Source organism: Schistocerca americana, unplaced genomic scaffold (assembly GCF_021461395.2).
Source record: "Schistocerca americana isolate TAMUIC-IGC-003095 unplaced genomic scaffold, iqSchAmer2.1 HiC_scaffold_249, whole genome shotgun sequence".
Lineage (NCBI taxonomy): Eukaryota > Metazoa > Arthropoda > Insecta > Orthoptera > Acrididae > Schistocerca > Schistocerca americana.
In genome coordinates, this window is record NW_025725960.1 from 151,839 (window position 1) to 166,165 (window position 14,327).

At 47.9% G+C, this 14,327-nt stretch overlaps 17 non-coding genes across 17 annotated transcripts; all 17 read left to right on the forward strand.

The window, feature by feature from the left end:
- The first annotated feature begins 824 nt into the window (after positions 1-824).
- Trnav-cac lies at positions 825-897 on the forward strand. Its single transcript has one exon. It is a non-coding gene; the product is annotated as a tRNA-Val (tRNA).
- Positions 898-1,053: 156 nt separating this feature from the next.
- Positions 1,054-1,126, forward strand: Trnav-aac. The gene has a single exon. It is a non-coding gene; the product is annotated as a tRNA-Val (tRNA).
- A 1,271-nt stretch (positions 1,127-2,397) lies between these two features.
- Positions 2,398-2,470, forward strand: Trnav-cac. Its single transcript has one exon. It is a non-coding gene; the product is annotated as a tRNA-Val (tRNA).
- Positions 2,471-2,626: 156 nt separating this feature from the next.
- Positions 2,627-2,699, forward strand: Trnav-aac. Its single transcript has one exon. It is a non-coding gene; the product is annotated as a tRNA-Val (tRNA).
- A 1,495-nt stretch (positions 2,700-4,194) lies between these two features.
- Trnav-aac lies at positions 4,195-4,267 on the forward strand. Its single transcript has one exon. It is a non-coding gene; the product is annotated as a tRNA-Val (tRNA).
- A 1,271-nt stretch (positions 4,268-5,538) lies between these two features.
- Trnav-cac lies at positions 5,539-5,611 on the forward strand. Its single transcript has one exon. It is a non-coding gene; the product is annotated as a tRNA-Val (tRNA).
- A 157-nt stretch (positions 5,612-5,768) lies between these two features.
- Positions 5,769-5,841, forward strand: Trnav-aac. The gene has a single exon. It is a non-coding gene; the product is annotated as a tRNA-Val (tRNA).
- A 1,268-nt stretch (positions 5,842-7,109) lies between these two features.
- Positions 7,110-7,182, forward strand: Trnav-cac. Its single transcript has one exon. It is a non-coding gene; the product is annotated as a tRNA-Val (tRNA).
- Positions 7,183-7,338: 156 nt separating this feature from the next.
- On the forward strand, positions 7,339-7,411 carry Trnav-aac. The gene has a single exon. It is a non-coding gene; the product is annotated as a tRNA-Val (tRNA).
- Positions 7,412-8,680: 1,269 nt separating this feature from the next.
- Trnav-cac lies at positions 8,681-8,753 on the forward strand. The gene has a single exon. It is a non-coding gene; the product is annotated as a tRNA-Val (tRNA).
- A 157-nt stretch (positions 8,754-8,910) lies between these two features.
- Trnav-aac lies at positions 8,911-8,983 on the forward strand. The gene has a single exon. It is a non-coding gene; the product is annotated as a tRNA-Val (tRNA).
- A 1,269-nt stretch (positions 8,984-10,252) lies between these two features.
- Positions 10,253-10,325, forward strand: Trnav-cac. The gene has a single exon. It is a non-coding gene; the product is annotated as a tRNA-Val (tRNA).
- A 156-nt stretch (positions 10,326-10,481) lies between these two features.
- On the forward strand, positions 10,482-10,554 carry Trnav-aac. The gene has a single exon. It is a non-coding gene; the product is annotated as a tRNA-Val (tRNA).
- A 1,269-nt stretch (positions 10,555-11,823) lies between these two features.
- Trnav-cac lies at positions 11,824-11,896 on the forward strand. The gene has a single exon. It is a non-coding gene; the product is annotated as a tRNA-Val (tRNA).
- Positions 11,897-12,052: 156 nt separating this feature from the next.
- Positions 12,053-12,125, forward strand: Trnav-aac. Its single transcript has one exon. It is a non-coding gene; the product is annotated as a tRNA-Val (tRNA).
- Positions 12,126-13,386: 1,261 nt separating this feature from the next.
- Positions 13,387-13,459, forward strand: Trnav-cac. Its single transcript has one exon. It is a non-coding gene; the product is annotated as a tRNA-Val (tRNA).
- Positions 13,460-13,615: 156 nt separating this feature from the next.
- On the forward strand, positions 13,616-13,688 carry Trnav-aac. Its single transcript has one exon. It is a non-coding gene; the product is annotated as a tRNA-Val (tRNA).
- Positions 13,689-14,327: the final 639 nt, after the last annotated feature.

The following is a 14,327-nucleotide window of genomic DNA, read 5'->3' on the forward strand; positions in this document are numbered from 1 at the left end:
CATTCTTCCATCATTGTGCGGGAGCGATTTTTATAGGAGAGCCAGGTGTACTTCCAGCCGCTGGCGTCTTCAGTTTGCGTCAGCAACCTATTAGTGCTGCTACACGAGGGCAAAGGGTAAACGAAATAGCCTTCTTGTTGGCGCAAAAGGAATGAGAAACTTAATAGAGAATGTCATTTAAAAAAATAAAATAAAATAAAAAAATTAATCCTGAGACTGTACAAAATATCGTTTAATCGTTCTTCAGCTCTGTCGGTAGGACAAAGATCGGTTCAAGAAATTTGCGTAATTTTCTTTGTATTTCTGTTGTCGTTCGAGCTTTTGAAGTTCTGTCATCAGGTACATCCAATAGTCTGCTGCATTCTTCGTCATAGCCGTTGAGATGTAATGGACGGTCAATCCTTTGAGTCAGTTGGCCGACCTTATCCCCTAGACCAACGAGCCCTGTGACACGGCGATTGCCAATTATTCCAGTCCCTCGATGTCGTCCAGGGTGCCCTGGAAGTCTCGTGTACGCTGGCGGGATGGGGGCGGCCTTCCTGGGCTATTGATACCTTCATGTAGAGCTGCCGCTGGGCTCGCACTGCCTGCTGCTGAGAAAGTGATTGCTTTTGCTGATATGACTTGCAATAACGACTGCGCGAAACGCCGCTATCTCGTTAGGGGTGCTACGGCAGACACCCTCTCGAGCACCCCGAAGACTTCTTGAGCCCTCGGCTGTGATGGGTTCCAGGCTGACAAAAGAACTGTCGTGTGTGCATTCGCCGACGAGAGAAAGGCTGAGGCAAGTTCGAGTGAACAAGGATGGACTCCTCGGGTCCGTCGTTTCCGTAGTGTAGCGGTTATCACGTCTGCTTCACACGTAGACGGTCTCCGGTTCGACCCCGGGCGGGAACAGTATTTTCCTGCCTATGTCGTATTGTCCTCCAATGAGCCACTTCGTGTGTGGATCTGCGCATGTCCCTTTGTTTGCAAGTACCACATTTATTGAATTTTTTAGTTACTATGGCAACATCACTACAAGTTGTCTATGAAGTAGAGTGCACACAAGCAGTTTCCGTCGTGTAGCGGTTATCACGTCTGCGTAACACGCAGAAGGTCCCCGGTTCGATCCCGGGCGGAAACACTTTTTCATCACTTTAAGCAAGACTTACTAACATGCATCTGCTACCATCTGTACCCGAAACCTTCGTAATCGCCTTCACGCGTCGACCAGAGTGTCAATTGCTCACATCGAATAAGAAATTCATTTGATATTGACGGCGAGCTTTTTGCGCTGACTCAGCCACTGACGTGCGATCAGTTTGCACAAAACGCTAGGGCTCGTCCGGTATTTGAGCCCGGGACCTCCTGCACCCTAAGCAGGAATCATACCCCGTTTTTATTTTTTTTTTTTTTTTTGTCGGGCCTCCTTCCTCCCCTACAGCCCGTCCTTCCGCTCGCCATTTGTGCGTTCTTCGGCTAGCTTCTGTGCTATGTTTGTTCCATAAGAGATAGTTGACCAACGAAGTAAATGTGTACAAGTGAACAAAATCCCTTCTTTTGGAGTTGTGGAAAGAAAATAAGTCCGCTACATTCTTCCATCATTGTGCGGGAGCGAATTTTATAGGAGAGCCAGGTGTACTTCCAGCCGCTGGCGTCTTCAGTTTGCGTCAGCAACCTATTAGTGCTGCTACACGAGGGCAAAGGGTAAACGAAATAGCCTTCTTGTTGGCGCAAAAGGAATGAGAAACTTAATAGAGAATGTCATTTAAAAAAATAAAATAAAATAAAAAAATTAATCCTGAGACTGTACAAAATATCGTTTAATCGTTCTTCAGCTCTGTCGGTAGGACAAAGATCGGTTCAAGAAATTTGTGTAATTTTCTTTGAATTTCTGTTGTCGTTCGAGCTTTTGAAGTTCTGTCATCAGGTACATCCAATAGTCTGCTGCATTCTTCGTCATAGCCGTTGAGATGTAATGGACGGTCAATCCTTTGAGTCAGTTGGCCGACCTTATCCCCTAGACCAACGAGCCCTGTGACACGGCGATTGCCAATTATTCCAGTCCCTCGATGTCGTCCAGGGTGCCCTGGAAGTCTCGTGTACGCTGGCGGGATGGGGGCGGCCTTCCTGGGCTATTGATACCTTCATGTAGAGCTGCCGCTGGGCTCGCACTGCCTGCTGCTGAGAAAGTGATTGCTTTTGCTGATATGACTTGCAATAACGACTGCGCGAAACGCCGCTATCTCGTTAGGGGTGCTACGGCAGACACCCTCTCGAGCACCCCGAAGACTTCTTGAGCCCTCGGCTGTGATGGGTTCCAGGCTGACAAAAGAACTGTCGTGTGTGCATTCGCCGACGAGAGAAAGGTTGAGGCAAGTTCGAGTGAACAAGGATGGACTCCTCGTGTCCGTCGTTTCCGTAGTGTAGCGGTTATCACGTCTGCTTCACACGTAGAAGGTCCCCGGTTCGATCCCGGGCGGGAACAGTATTTTCCTGCCTATGTCGTATTGTCCTCCAATGAGCCACTTCGTGTGTGGATCTGCGCATGTCCCTTCGTTTGCAAGTACCACATTTATTGAATTTTTTAGTTACGATGGCAACATCACTACAAGTTGTCTATGAAGTAGAGTGCACACAAGCAGTTTCCGTCGTGTAGCGGTTATCACGTCTGCGTAACACGCAGAAGGTCCCCGGTTCGATCCCGGGCGGAAACACTTTTTCATCACTTTAAGCAAGACTTACTAACATGCATCTGCTACCATCTGTACCCGAAACCTTCGTAATCGCCTTCACGCGTCGACCAGAGTGTCAATTGCTCACATCGAATAAGAAATTCATTTGATATTGACAGCGAGGTTTTGCGCTGACTCAGCCACTGACGTGCGATCAGTTTGCACAAACCGCTAGGGATCGTCCGGTATTTGAGCCCGGGACCTCCTGCACCCTAAGCAGGAATCATATCCCGTTTTTTTGGTTTTTTGTTTGTCGGGCCTCCTTCCTCCCCTACAGCCCGTCCTTCCGCTCGCCATTTGTGCGTTCTTCAGCTAGCTTCCTTGCTATGTTTGTTCCATAAGAGATAGTTGACCAACGAAGTAAATGTGTACAAGTGAACAAAATCCCTTCTTTTGGAGTTGTGGAAAGAAAATAAGTCCGCTACATTCTTCCATCATTGTGCGGGAGCGATTTTTATAGGAGAGCCAGATGTACTTCCAGCCGCTGGTGTCTTCAGTTTGCGTCAGCAACCTATTAGTGCTGCTACACGAGGGCAAAGGGTAAACGAAATAGCCTTCTTGTTGGCGCAAAAGGAATGAGAAACTTAATAGAGAATGTCATTTAAAAAAATAAAATAAAATAAAAAAATTAATCCTGAGACTGTACAAAATATCGTTTAATCGTTCTTCAGCTCTGTCGGTAGGACAAAGATCGGTTCGAGAAATTTGTGTAATTTTCTTTGTATTTCTGTTGTCGTTCGAGCTTTTGAAGTTCTGTCATCAGGTACATCCAATAGTCTGCTGCATTCTTCGTCATAGCCGTTGAGATGTAATGGACGGTCAATCCTTTGAGTCAGTTGGCCGACCTTATCCCCTAGACCAACGAGCCCTGTGACACGGCGATTGCCAATTATTCCAGTCCCTCGATGTCGTCCAGGGTGCCCTGGAAGTCTCGTGTACGCTGGCGGGATGGGGGCGGCCTTCCTGGGCTATTGATACCTTCATGTAGAGCTGCCGCTGGGCTCGCACTGCCTGCTGCTGAGAAAGTGAATGCTTTTGCTGATATGACTTGTAATAACGACTGCGCGAAACGCCGCTATCTCGTTAGGGGTGCTACGGCAGACACCCTCTCGAGCACCCCGAAGACTTCTTGAGCCCTCGGCTGTGATGGGTTCCAGGCTGACAAAAGAACTGTCGTGTGTGCATTCGCCGACGAGAGAAAGGCTGAGGCAAGTTCGAGTGAACAAGGATGGACTCCTCGGGTCCGTCGTTTCCGTAGTGTAGCGGTTATCACGTGTGCTTCACACGTAGAAGGTCCCCGGCTCGATCCCCGGCGGGAACAGTATTTTCCTGCCTATGTCGTATTGTCCTCCAATGAGCCACTTCGTGTGTGGATCTGCGCATGTCCCTTCGTTTGCAAGTACCACATTTATTGAATTTTTTAGTTACGATGGCAACATCACTACAAGTTGTCTATGAAGTAGAGTGCACACAAGCAGTTTCCGTCGTGTAGCGGTTATCACGTCTGCGTAACACGCAGAAGGTCCCCGGTTCGATCCCGGGCGGAAACACTTTTTCATCACTTTAAGCAAGACTTACTAACATGCATCTGCTACCATCTGTACCCGAAACCTTCGTAATCGCCTTCACGCGTCGACCAGAGTGTCAATTGCTCACATCGAATAAGAAATTCATTTGATATTGACGGCGAGATTTTTGCGCTGACTCAGCCACTGACGTGCGATCAGTTTGCACAAAACGCTAGGGCTCGTCCGGTATTTGAGCCCGGGACCTCCTGCACCCTAAGCAGGAATCATACCCCGTTTTTATTTTTTTTTTTTTTTTGTCGGGCCTCCTTCCTCCCCTACAGCCCGTCCTTCCGCTCGCCATTTGTGCGTTCTTCGGCTAGCTTCTGTGCTATGTTTGTTCCATAAGAGATAGTTGACCAACGAAGTAAATGTGTACAAGTGAACAAAATCCCTTCTTTTGGAGTTGTGGAAAGAAAATAAGTCCGCTACATTCTTCCATCATTGTGCGGGAGCGATTTTTATAGGAGAGCCAGGTGTACTTCCGGCCGCTGGCGTCTTCAGTTTGCGTCAGCAACCTATTAGTGCTGCTACACGAGGGCAAAGGGTAAACGAAATAGCCTTCTTGTTGGCGCAAAAGGAATGAGAAACTTAATAGAGAATGTCATTTAAAAAAAATAAAATAAAATAAAAAAATTAATCCTGAGACTGTACAAAATATCGTTTAATCGTTCTTCAGCTCTGTCGGTAGGACAAAGATCGGTTCAAGAAATTTGCGTAATTTTCTTTGTATTTCTGTTGTCGTTCGAGCTTTTGAAGTTCTGTCATCAGGTACATCCAATAGTCTGCTGCATTCTTCGTCATAGCCGTTGAGATGTAATGGACGGTCAATCCTTTGAGTCGGTTGGCCGACCTTATCCCCTAGACCAACGAGCCCTGTGACACGGCGATTGCCAATTATTCCAGTCCCTCGATGTCGTCCAGGGTGCCCTGGAAGTCTCGTGTACGCTGGCGGGATGGGGGCGGCCTTCCTGGGCTATTGATACCTTCATGTAGAGCTGCCGCTGGGCTCGCACTGCCTGCTGCTGAGAAAGTGATTGCTTTTGCTGATATGACTTGCAATAACGACTGCGCGAAACGCCGCTATCTCGTTAGGGGTGCTACGGCAGACACCCTCTCGAGCACCCCAAAGACTTCTTGAGCCCTCGGCTGTGATGGGTTCCAGGCTGACAAAAGAACTGTCGTGTGTGCATTCGCCGACGAGAGAAAGGCTGAGGCAAGTTCGAGTGAACAAGGATGGACTCCTCGGGTCCGTCGTTTCCGTAGTGTAGCGGTTATCACGTCTGCTTCACACGTAGAAGGTCCCCGGTTCGACCCCGGGCGGGAACAGTATTTTCCTGCCTATGTCGTATTGTCCTCCAATGAGCCACTTCGTGTGTGGATCTGCGCATGTCCCTTCGTTTGCAAGTACCACATTTATTGAATTTTTTTAGTTACGATGGCAACATCACTACAAGTTGTCTATGAAGTAGAGTGCACACAAGCAGTTTCCGTCGTGTAGCGGTTATCACGTCTGCGTAACACGCAGAAGGTCCCCGGTTCGATCCCGGGCGGAAACACTTTTTCATCACTTTAAGCAAGACTTACTAACATGCATCTGCTACCATCTGTACCCGAAACCTTCATAATCGCCTTCACGCGTCGACCAGAGTGTCAATTGCTCACATCGAATAAGAAATTCATTTGATATTGACGGCGAGCTTTTTGCGCTGACTCAGCCACTGACGTGCGATCAGTTTGCACAAACCGCTAGGGCTCGTCCGGTATTTGACCCCTGGACCTCCTGCACCCTAAGCAGGAATCATACCCCGTTTTTTTTGTTTTTTTGTTTGTCGGGCCTCCTTCCTCCCCTACAGCCCGTTCTTCCGCTCGCCATTTGTGCGTTCTTCGGCTAGCTTCCTTGCTATGTTTGTTCCATAAGAGATAGTTGACCAACGAAGTAAATGTGTACAAGTGAACAAAATCCCTTCTTTTGGAGTTGTGGAAAGAAAATAAGTCCGCTACATTCTTCCATCATTGTGCGGGAGCGATTTTTATAGGAGAGCCAGGTGTACTTCCAGCCGCTGGCGTCTTCAGTTTGCGTCAGCAACCTATTAGTGCTGCTACACGAGGGCAAAGGGTAAACGAAATAGCCTTCTTGTTGGCGCAAAAGGAATGAGAAACTTAATAGAGAATGTCATTTAAAAAAATAAAATAAAATAAAAAAATTAATCCTGAGACTGTACAAAATATTGTTTAATCGTTCTTCAGCTCTGTCGGTAGGACAAAGATCGGTTCAAGAAATTTGCGTAATTTTCTTTGTATTTCTGTTGTCGTTCGAGCTTTTGAAGTTCTGTCATCAGGTACATCCAATAGTCTGCTGCATTCTTCGTCATAGCCGTTGAGATGTAATGGACGGTCAATCCTTTGAGTCAGTTGGCCGACCTTATCCCCTAGACCAACGAGCCCTGTGACACGGCGATTGCCAATTATTCCAGTCCCTCGATGTCGTCCAGGGTGCCCTGGAAGTCTCGTGTACGCTGGCGGGATGGGGGCGGCCTTCCTGGGCTATTGATACCTTCATGTAGAGCTGCCGCTGGGCTCGCACTGCCTGCTGCTGAGAAAGTGATTGCTTTTGCTGATATGACTTGCAATAACGACTGCGCGAAACGCCGTTATCTCGTTAGGGGTGCTACGGCAGACACCCTCTCGAGCACCCCGAAGACTTCTTGAGCCCTCGGCTGTGATGGGTTCCAGGCTGACAAAAGAACTGTCGTGTGTGCATTCGCCGACGAGAGAAAGGCTGAGGCAAGTTCGAGTGAACAAGGATGGACTCCTCGGGTCCGTCGTTTCCGTAGTGTAGCGGTTATCACGTCTGCTTCACACGTAGAAGGTCCTCGGTTCGATCCCGGGCGGGAACAGTATTTTCCTGCCTATGTCGTATTGTCCTCCAATGAGCCACTTTGTGTGTGGATCTGCGCATGTCCCTTCGTTTGCAAGTACCACATTTATTGAATTTTTTAGTTACGATGGCAACATCACTACAAGTTGTCTATGAAGTAGAGTGCACACAAGCAGTTTCCGTCGTGTAGCGGTTATCACGTCTGCTTAACACGCAGAAGGTCCCCGGTTCGATCCCGGGCGGAAACACTTTTACATCACTTTAAGCAAGACTTACTAACATGCATCTGCTACCATCTGTACCCGAAACCTTCGTAATCGCCTTCACGCGTCGACCAGATTGTCAATTGCTCACATCGAATAAGAAATTCATTTGATATTGACGGCGAGCTTTTTGCGCTGACTCAGCCACTGACGTGCGATCAGTTTGCACAAACCGCTAGGGCTCGTCCGGTATTTGAGCCCGGGACCTCCTGCACCCTAAGCAGGAATCATACCCCGTTTTTTTTTGTTTTTTTGTTTGTCGGGCCTCCTTCCTCCCCTACAGCCCGTCCTTCCGCTCGCCATTTGTGCCTTCTTCGGCTAGCTTCTGTGCTATGTTTGTTCCATAAGAGATAGTTGACCAACGAAGTAAATGTGTACAAGTGAACAAAATCCCTTCTTTTGGAGTTGTGGAAAGAAAATAAGTCCGCTACATTCTTCCATCATTGTGCGGGAGCGATTTTTTCAGGAGAGACAGGTGTACTTCCGGCCGCTGGCGTCTTCAGTTTGCGTCAGCAACCTATTAGTGCTGCTACACGAGGGCAAAGGGTAAACGAAATAGCCTTCTTGTTGGCGCAAAAGGAATGAGAAACTTAATAGAGAATGTCATTTAAAAAAATAAAATAAAATAAAAAAATTAATCCTGAGACTGTACAAAATATCGTTTAATCGTTCTTCAGCTCTGTCGGTAGGACAAAGATCGGTTCAAGAAATTTGCGTAATTTTCTTTGTATTTCTGTTGTCGTTCGAGCTTTTGAAGTTCTGTCATCAGGTACATCCAATAGTCTGCTGCATTCTTCGTCATAGCCGTTGAGATGTAATGGACGGTCAATCCTTTGAGTCAGTTGGCCGACCTTATCCCCTAGACCAACGAGCCCTGTGACACGGCGATTGCCAATTATTCCAGTCCCTCGATGTCGTCCAGGGTGCCCTGGAAGTCTCGTGTACGCTGGCGGGATGGGGGCGGCCTTCCTGGGCTATTGATACCTTCATGTAGAGCTGCCGCTGGGCTCGCACTGCCTGCTGCTGAGAAAGTGATTGCTTTTGCTGATATGACTTGCAATAACGACTGCGCGAAACGCCGCTATCTCGTTAGGGGTGCTACGGCAGACACCCTCTCGAGCACCCCGAAGACTTCTTGAGCCTTCGGCTGTGATGGGTTCCAGGCTGACAAAAGAACTGTCGTGTGTGCATTCGCCGACGAGAGAAAGGCTGAGGCAAGTTCGAGTGAACAAGGATGGACTCCTCGGGTCCGTCGTTTCCGTAGTGTAGCGGTTATCACGTCTGCTTCACACGTAGAAGGTCTCCGGTTCGATCCCGGGCGGGAACAGTATTTTCCTGCCTATGTCGTATTGTCCTCCAATGAGCCACTTCGTGTGTGGATCTGCCGCATGTCCCTTCGTTTGCAAGTACCACATTTATTGAATTTTTTAGTTACGATGGCAACATCACTACAAGTTGTCTATGAAGTAGAGTGCACACAAGCAGTTTCCGTCGTGTAGCGGTTATCACGTCTGCTTAACACGCAGAAGGTCCCCGGTTCGATCCCGGGCGGAAACACTTTTTCATCACTTTAAGCAAGACTTACTAACATGCATCTGCTACCATCTGTACCCGAAACCTTCGTAATCGCCGTCACGCATCGACCAGATTGTCAATTGCTCACATCGAATAAGAAATTCATTTGATATTGACGGCGAGCTTTTTGCGCTGACTCAGCCACTGACGTTGCGATCAGTTTGCACAAACCGCTAGGGCTCGTCCGGTATTTGAGCCCGGGACCTCCTGCACCCTAAGCAGGAATCATACCCCGTTTTTTTTGTTTTTTTGTTTGTCGGGCCTCCTTCCTCCCCTACAGCCCGTTCTTCCGCTCGCCATTTGTGCGTTCTTCGGCTAGCTTCCTTGCTATGTTTGTTCCATAAGAGATAGTTGACCAACGAAGTAAATGTGTACAAGTGAACAAAATCCCTTCTTTTGGAGTTGTGGAAAGAAAATAAGTCCGCTACATTCTTCCATCATTGTGCGGGAGCGATTTTTATAGGAGAGCCAGGTGTACTTCCAGCCGCTGGCGTCTTCAGTTTGCGTCAGCAACCTATTAGTGCTGCTACACGAGGGCAAAGGGTAAACGAAATAGCCTTCTTGTTGGCGCAAAAGGAATGAGAAACTTAATAGAGAATGTCATTTAAAAAAATAAAATAAAATAAAAAAATTAATCCTGAGACTGTACAAAATATTGTTTAATCGTTCTTCAGCTCTGTCGGTAGGACAAAGATCGGTTCAAGAAATTTGCGTAATTTTCTTTGTATTTCTGTTGTCGTTCGAGCTTTTGAAGTTCTGTCATCAGGTACATCCAATAGTCTGCTGCATTCTTCGTCATAGCCGTTGAGATGTAATGGACGGTCAATCCTTTGAGTCAGTTGGCCGACCTTATCCCCTAGACCAACGAGCCCTGTGACACGGCGATTGCCAATTATTCCAGTCCCTCGATGTCGTCCAGGGTGCCCTGGAAGTCTCGTGTACGCTGGCGGGATGGGGGCGGCCTTCCTGGGCTATTGATACCTTCATGTAGAGCTGCCGCTGGGCTCGCACTGCCTGCTGCTGAGAAAGTGATTGCTTTTGCTGATATGACTTGCAATAACGACTGCGCGAAACGCCGCTATCTCGTTAGGGGTGCTACGGCAGACACCCTCTCGAGCACCCCGAAGACTTCTTGAGCCCTCGGCTGTGATGGGTTCCAGGCTGACAAAAGAACTGTCGTGTGTGCATTCGCCGACGAGAGAAAGGCTGAGGCAAGTTCGAGTGAACAAGGATGGACTCCTCGGGTCCGTCGTTTCCGTAGTGTAGCGGTTATCACGTCTGCTTCACACGTAGAAGGTCCCCGGTTCGATCCCGGGCATGAACAGTATTTTCCTGCCTATGTCGTATTGTCCTCCAATGAGCCACTTTGTGTGTGGATCTGCGCATGTCCCTTCGTTTGCAAGTACCACATTTATTGAATTTTTTAGTTACGATGGCAACATCACTACAAGTTGTCTATGAAGTAGAGTGCACACAAGCAGTTTCCGTCGTGTAGCGGTTATCACGTCTGCTTAACACGCAGAAGGTCCCCGGTTCGATCCCGGGCGGAAACACTTTTACATCACTTTAAGCAAGACTTACTAACATGCATCTGCTACCATCTGTACCCGAAACCTTCGTAATCGCCTTCACGCGTCGACCAGATTGTCAATTGCTCACATCGAATAAGAAATTCATTTGATATTGACGGCGAGCTTTTTGTGCTGACTCAGCCACTGACGTGCGATCAGTTTGCACAAACCGCTAGGGCTCGTCCGGTATTTGAGCCCGGGACCTCCTGCACCCTAAGCAGGAATCATACCCCGTTTTTTTTATTTTTTTGTTTGTCGGGCCTCCTTCCTCCCCTACAGCCCGTCCTTCCGCTCGCCATTTGTGCGTTCTTCGGCTAGCTTCTGTGCTATGTTTGTTCCATAAGAGATAGTTGACCAACGAAGTAAATGTGTACAAGTGAACAAAATCCCTTCTTTTGGAGTTGTGGAAAGAAAATAAGTCCGCTACATTCTTCCATCATTGTGCGGGAGCGATTTTTATAGGAGAGCCAGGTGTACTTCCGGCCGCTGGCGTCTTCAGTTTGCGTCAGCAACCTATTAGTGCTGCTACCCGAGGGCAAAGGGTAAACGAAATAGCCTTCTTCTTGGCGCAAAAGGAATGAGAAACTTAATAGAGAATGTCATTTAAAAAAAATAAAATAAAATAAAAAAATTAATCCTGAGACTGTACAAAATATCGTTTAATCGTTCTTCAGCTCTGTCGGTAGGACAAAGATCGGTTCAAGAAATTTGCGTAATTTTCTTTGTATTTCTGTTGTCGTTTGAGCTTTTGAAGTTCTGTCATCAGGTACATCCAATAGTCTGCTGCATTCTTCGTCATAGCCGTTGAGATGTAATGGACGGCCAATCCTTTGAGTCAGTTGGCCGACCTTATCCCCTAGACCAACGAGCCCTGTGACACGGCGATTGCCAATTATTCCAGTCCCTCGATGTCGTCCAGGGTGCCCTGGAAGTCTCGTGTACGCTGGCGGGATGGGGGCGGCCTTCCTGGGCTATTGATACCTTCATGTAGAGCTGCCGCTGGGCTCGCACTGCCTGCTGCTGAGAAAGTGATTGCTTTTGCTGATATGACTTGCAATAACGACTGCGCGAAACGCCGCTATCTCGTTAGGGGTGCTACGGCAGACACCCTCTCGAGCACCCCAAAGACTTCTTGAGCCCTCGGCTGTGATGGGTTCCAGGCTGACAAAAGAACTGTCGTGTGTGCATTCGCTGACGATAGAAAGGCTGAGGCAAGTTCGAGTGAACAAGGATGGACTCCTCGGGTCCGTCGTTTCCGTAGTGTAGCGGTTATCACGTCTGCTTCACACGTAGAAGGTCCCCGGTTCGATCCCGGGCGGGAACAGTATTTTCCTGCCTATGTCGTATTGTCCTCCAATGAGCCACTTCGTGTGTGGATCTGCGCATGTCCCTTCGTTTGCAAGTACCACATTTATTGAATTTTTTAGTTACGATGGCAACATCACTACAAGTTGTCTATGAAGTAGAGTGCACACGAGCAGTTTCCGTCGTGTAGCGGTTATCACGTCTGCTTAACACGCAGAAGGTCCCCGGTTCGATCCCGGGCGGAAACACTTTTACATCACTTTAAGCAAGACTTACTAACATGCATCTGCTACCATCTGTACCCGATACCTTCGTAATCGCCTTCACGCGTCGACCAGATTGTCAATTGCTCACATCGAATAAGAAATTCATTTGATATTGACGGCGAGCTTTTTGCGCTGACTCAGCCACTGACGTGCGATCAGTTTGCACAAAAAGCTAGGGCTCGTCCGGTATTTGAGCCCGGGACCTCCTGCACCCTAAGCAGGAATCATACCCCGTTTTTTTTGTTTGTCGGGCCTCCTTCCTCCCCTACAGCCCGTCCTTCCGCTCGCCATTTGTGCGTTCTTCGGCTAGCTTCTGTGCTATGTTTGTTCCATAAGAGATAGTTGACCAACGAAGTAAATGTGTACAAGTGAACAAAATCCCTTCTTTTGGAGTTGTGGAAAGAAAATAAGTCCGCTACATTCTTCCATCATTGTGCAGGAGCGATTTTTATAGGAGAGCCAGGTGTACTTCCGGCCGCTGGCGTCTTCAGTTTGCGTCAGCAACCTATTAGTGCTGCTACACGAGGGCAAAGGGTAAACGAAATAGCCTTCTTGTTGGCGCAAAAGGAATGAGAAACTTAATAGAGAATGTCATTTAAAAAAAATAAAATAAAATAAAAAAATTAATCCTGAGACTGTACAAAATATCGTTTAATCGTTCTTCAGCTCTGTCGGTAGGACAAAGATCGGTTCAAGAAATTTGCGTAATTTTCTTTGTATTTCTGTTGTCGTTTGAGCTTTTGAAGTTCTGTCATCAGGTACATCCAATAGTCTGCTGCATTCTTCGTCATAGCCGTTGAGATGTAATGGACGGTCAATCCTTTGAGTCAGTTGGCCGACCTTATCCCCTAGACCAACGAGCCCTCTGACACGGTGATTGCCAATTATTCCAGTCCCTCGATGTCGTCCAGGGTGCCCTGGAAGTCTCGTGTACGCTGGCGGGATGGGGGCGGCCTTCCTGGGCTATTGATACCTTCATGTAGAGCTGCCGCTGGGCTCGCACTGCCTGCTGCTGAGAAAGTGATTGCTTTTGCTGATATGACTTGCAATAACGACTGCGCGAAACGCCGCTATCTCGTTAGGGGTGCTACGGCAGACACCCTCTCGAGCACCCCGAAGACTTCTTGAGCCCTCGGCTGTGATGGGTTCCAGGCTGACAAAAGAACTGTCGTGTGTGCATTCGCCGACGAGAGAAAGGCTGAGGCAAGTTCGAGTGAACAAGGATGGACTCCTCGGGTCCGTCGTTTCCGTAGTGTAGCGGTTATCACGTCTGCTTCACACGTAGAAGGTCCCCGGTTCGATCCCGGGCGGGAAAAGTACTTTCCTGCCTATGTCGTATTGTCGTCCAATGAGCCACTTCGTGTGTGGATCTGCGCATGTCCCTTCGTTTGCAAGTACCACATTTATTGAATTTTTTAGTTACGATGGCAACATCACTACAAGTTGTCTATGAAGTAGAGTGCACACAAGCAGTTTCCGTCGTGTAGCGGTTATCACGTCTGCTTAACACATAGAAGGTCCCCGGTTCGATCCCGGGCGGAAACACTTTTTCATCACTTTAAGCAAGACTTACTAACATGCATCTGCTACCATCTGTACCCGAAACCTTCGTAATCGCCTTCACGCGTCGACCAGAGTGTCAATTGCTCACATCGAATAAGAAATTCATTTGATGTTGACGGCGAGCTTTTTGCGCTGACTCAGCCACTGACGTGCGATCAGTTTGCACAAAACGCTAGGGCTCGTCCGGTATTTGAGCCCGGGACCTCCTGCACCCTAAGCAGGAATCATACCCCGTTTTTATTTTATTTTTTTTTTTTTGTCGGGCCTCCTTCCTCCCCTACAGCCCGTCCTTCCGCTCGCCATTTGTGCCTTCTTCGGCTACCTTCTGTGCTATGTTTGTTCCATAAGAGATAGTTGACCAACGAAGTAAATGTGTACAAGTGAACAAAATCCCTTCTTTTGGAGTTGTGGAAAGAAAATAAGTCCGCTACATTCTTCCATCATTGTGCGGGAGCGATTTTTATAGGAGAGCCAGGTGTACTTCCGGCCGCTGGCGTCTTCAGTTTGCGTCAGCAACCTATTAGTGCTGCTACACGAGGGCAAAGGGTAAACGAAATAGCCTTCTTGTTGGCGCAAAAGGAATGAGAAACTTAATAGAGAATGTCATTTAAAAAAAATAAA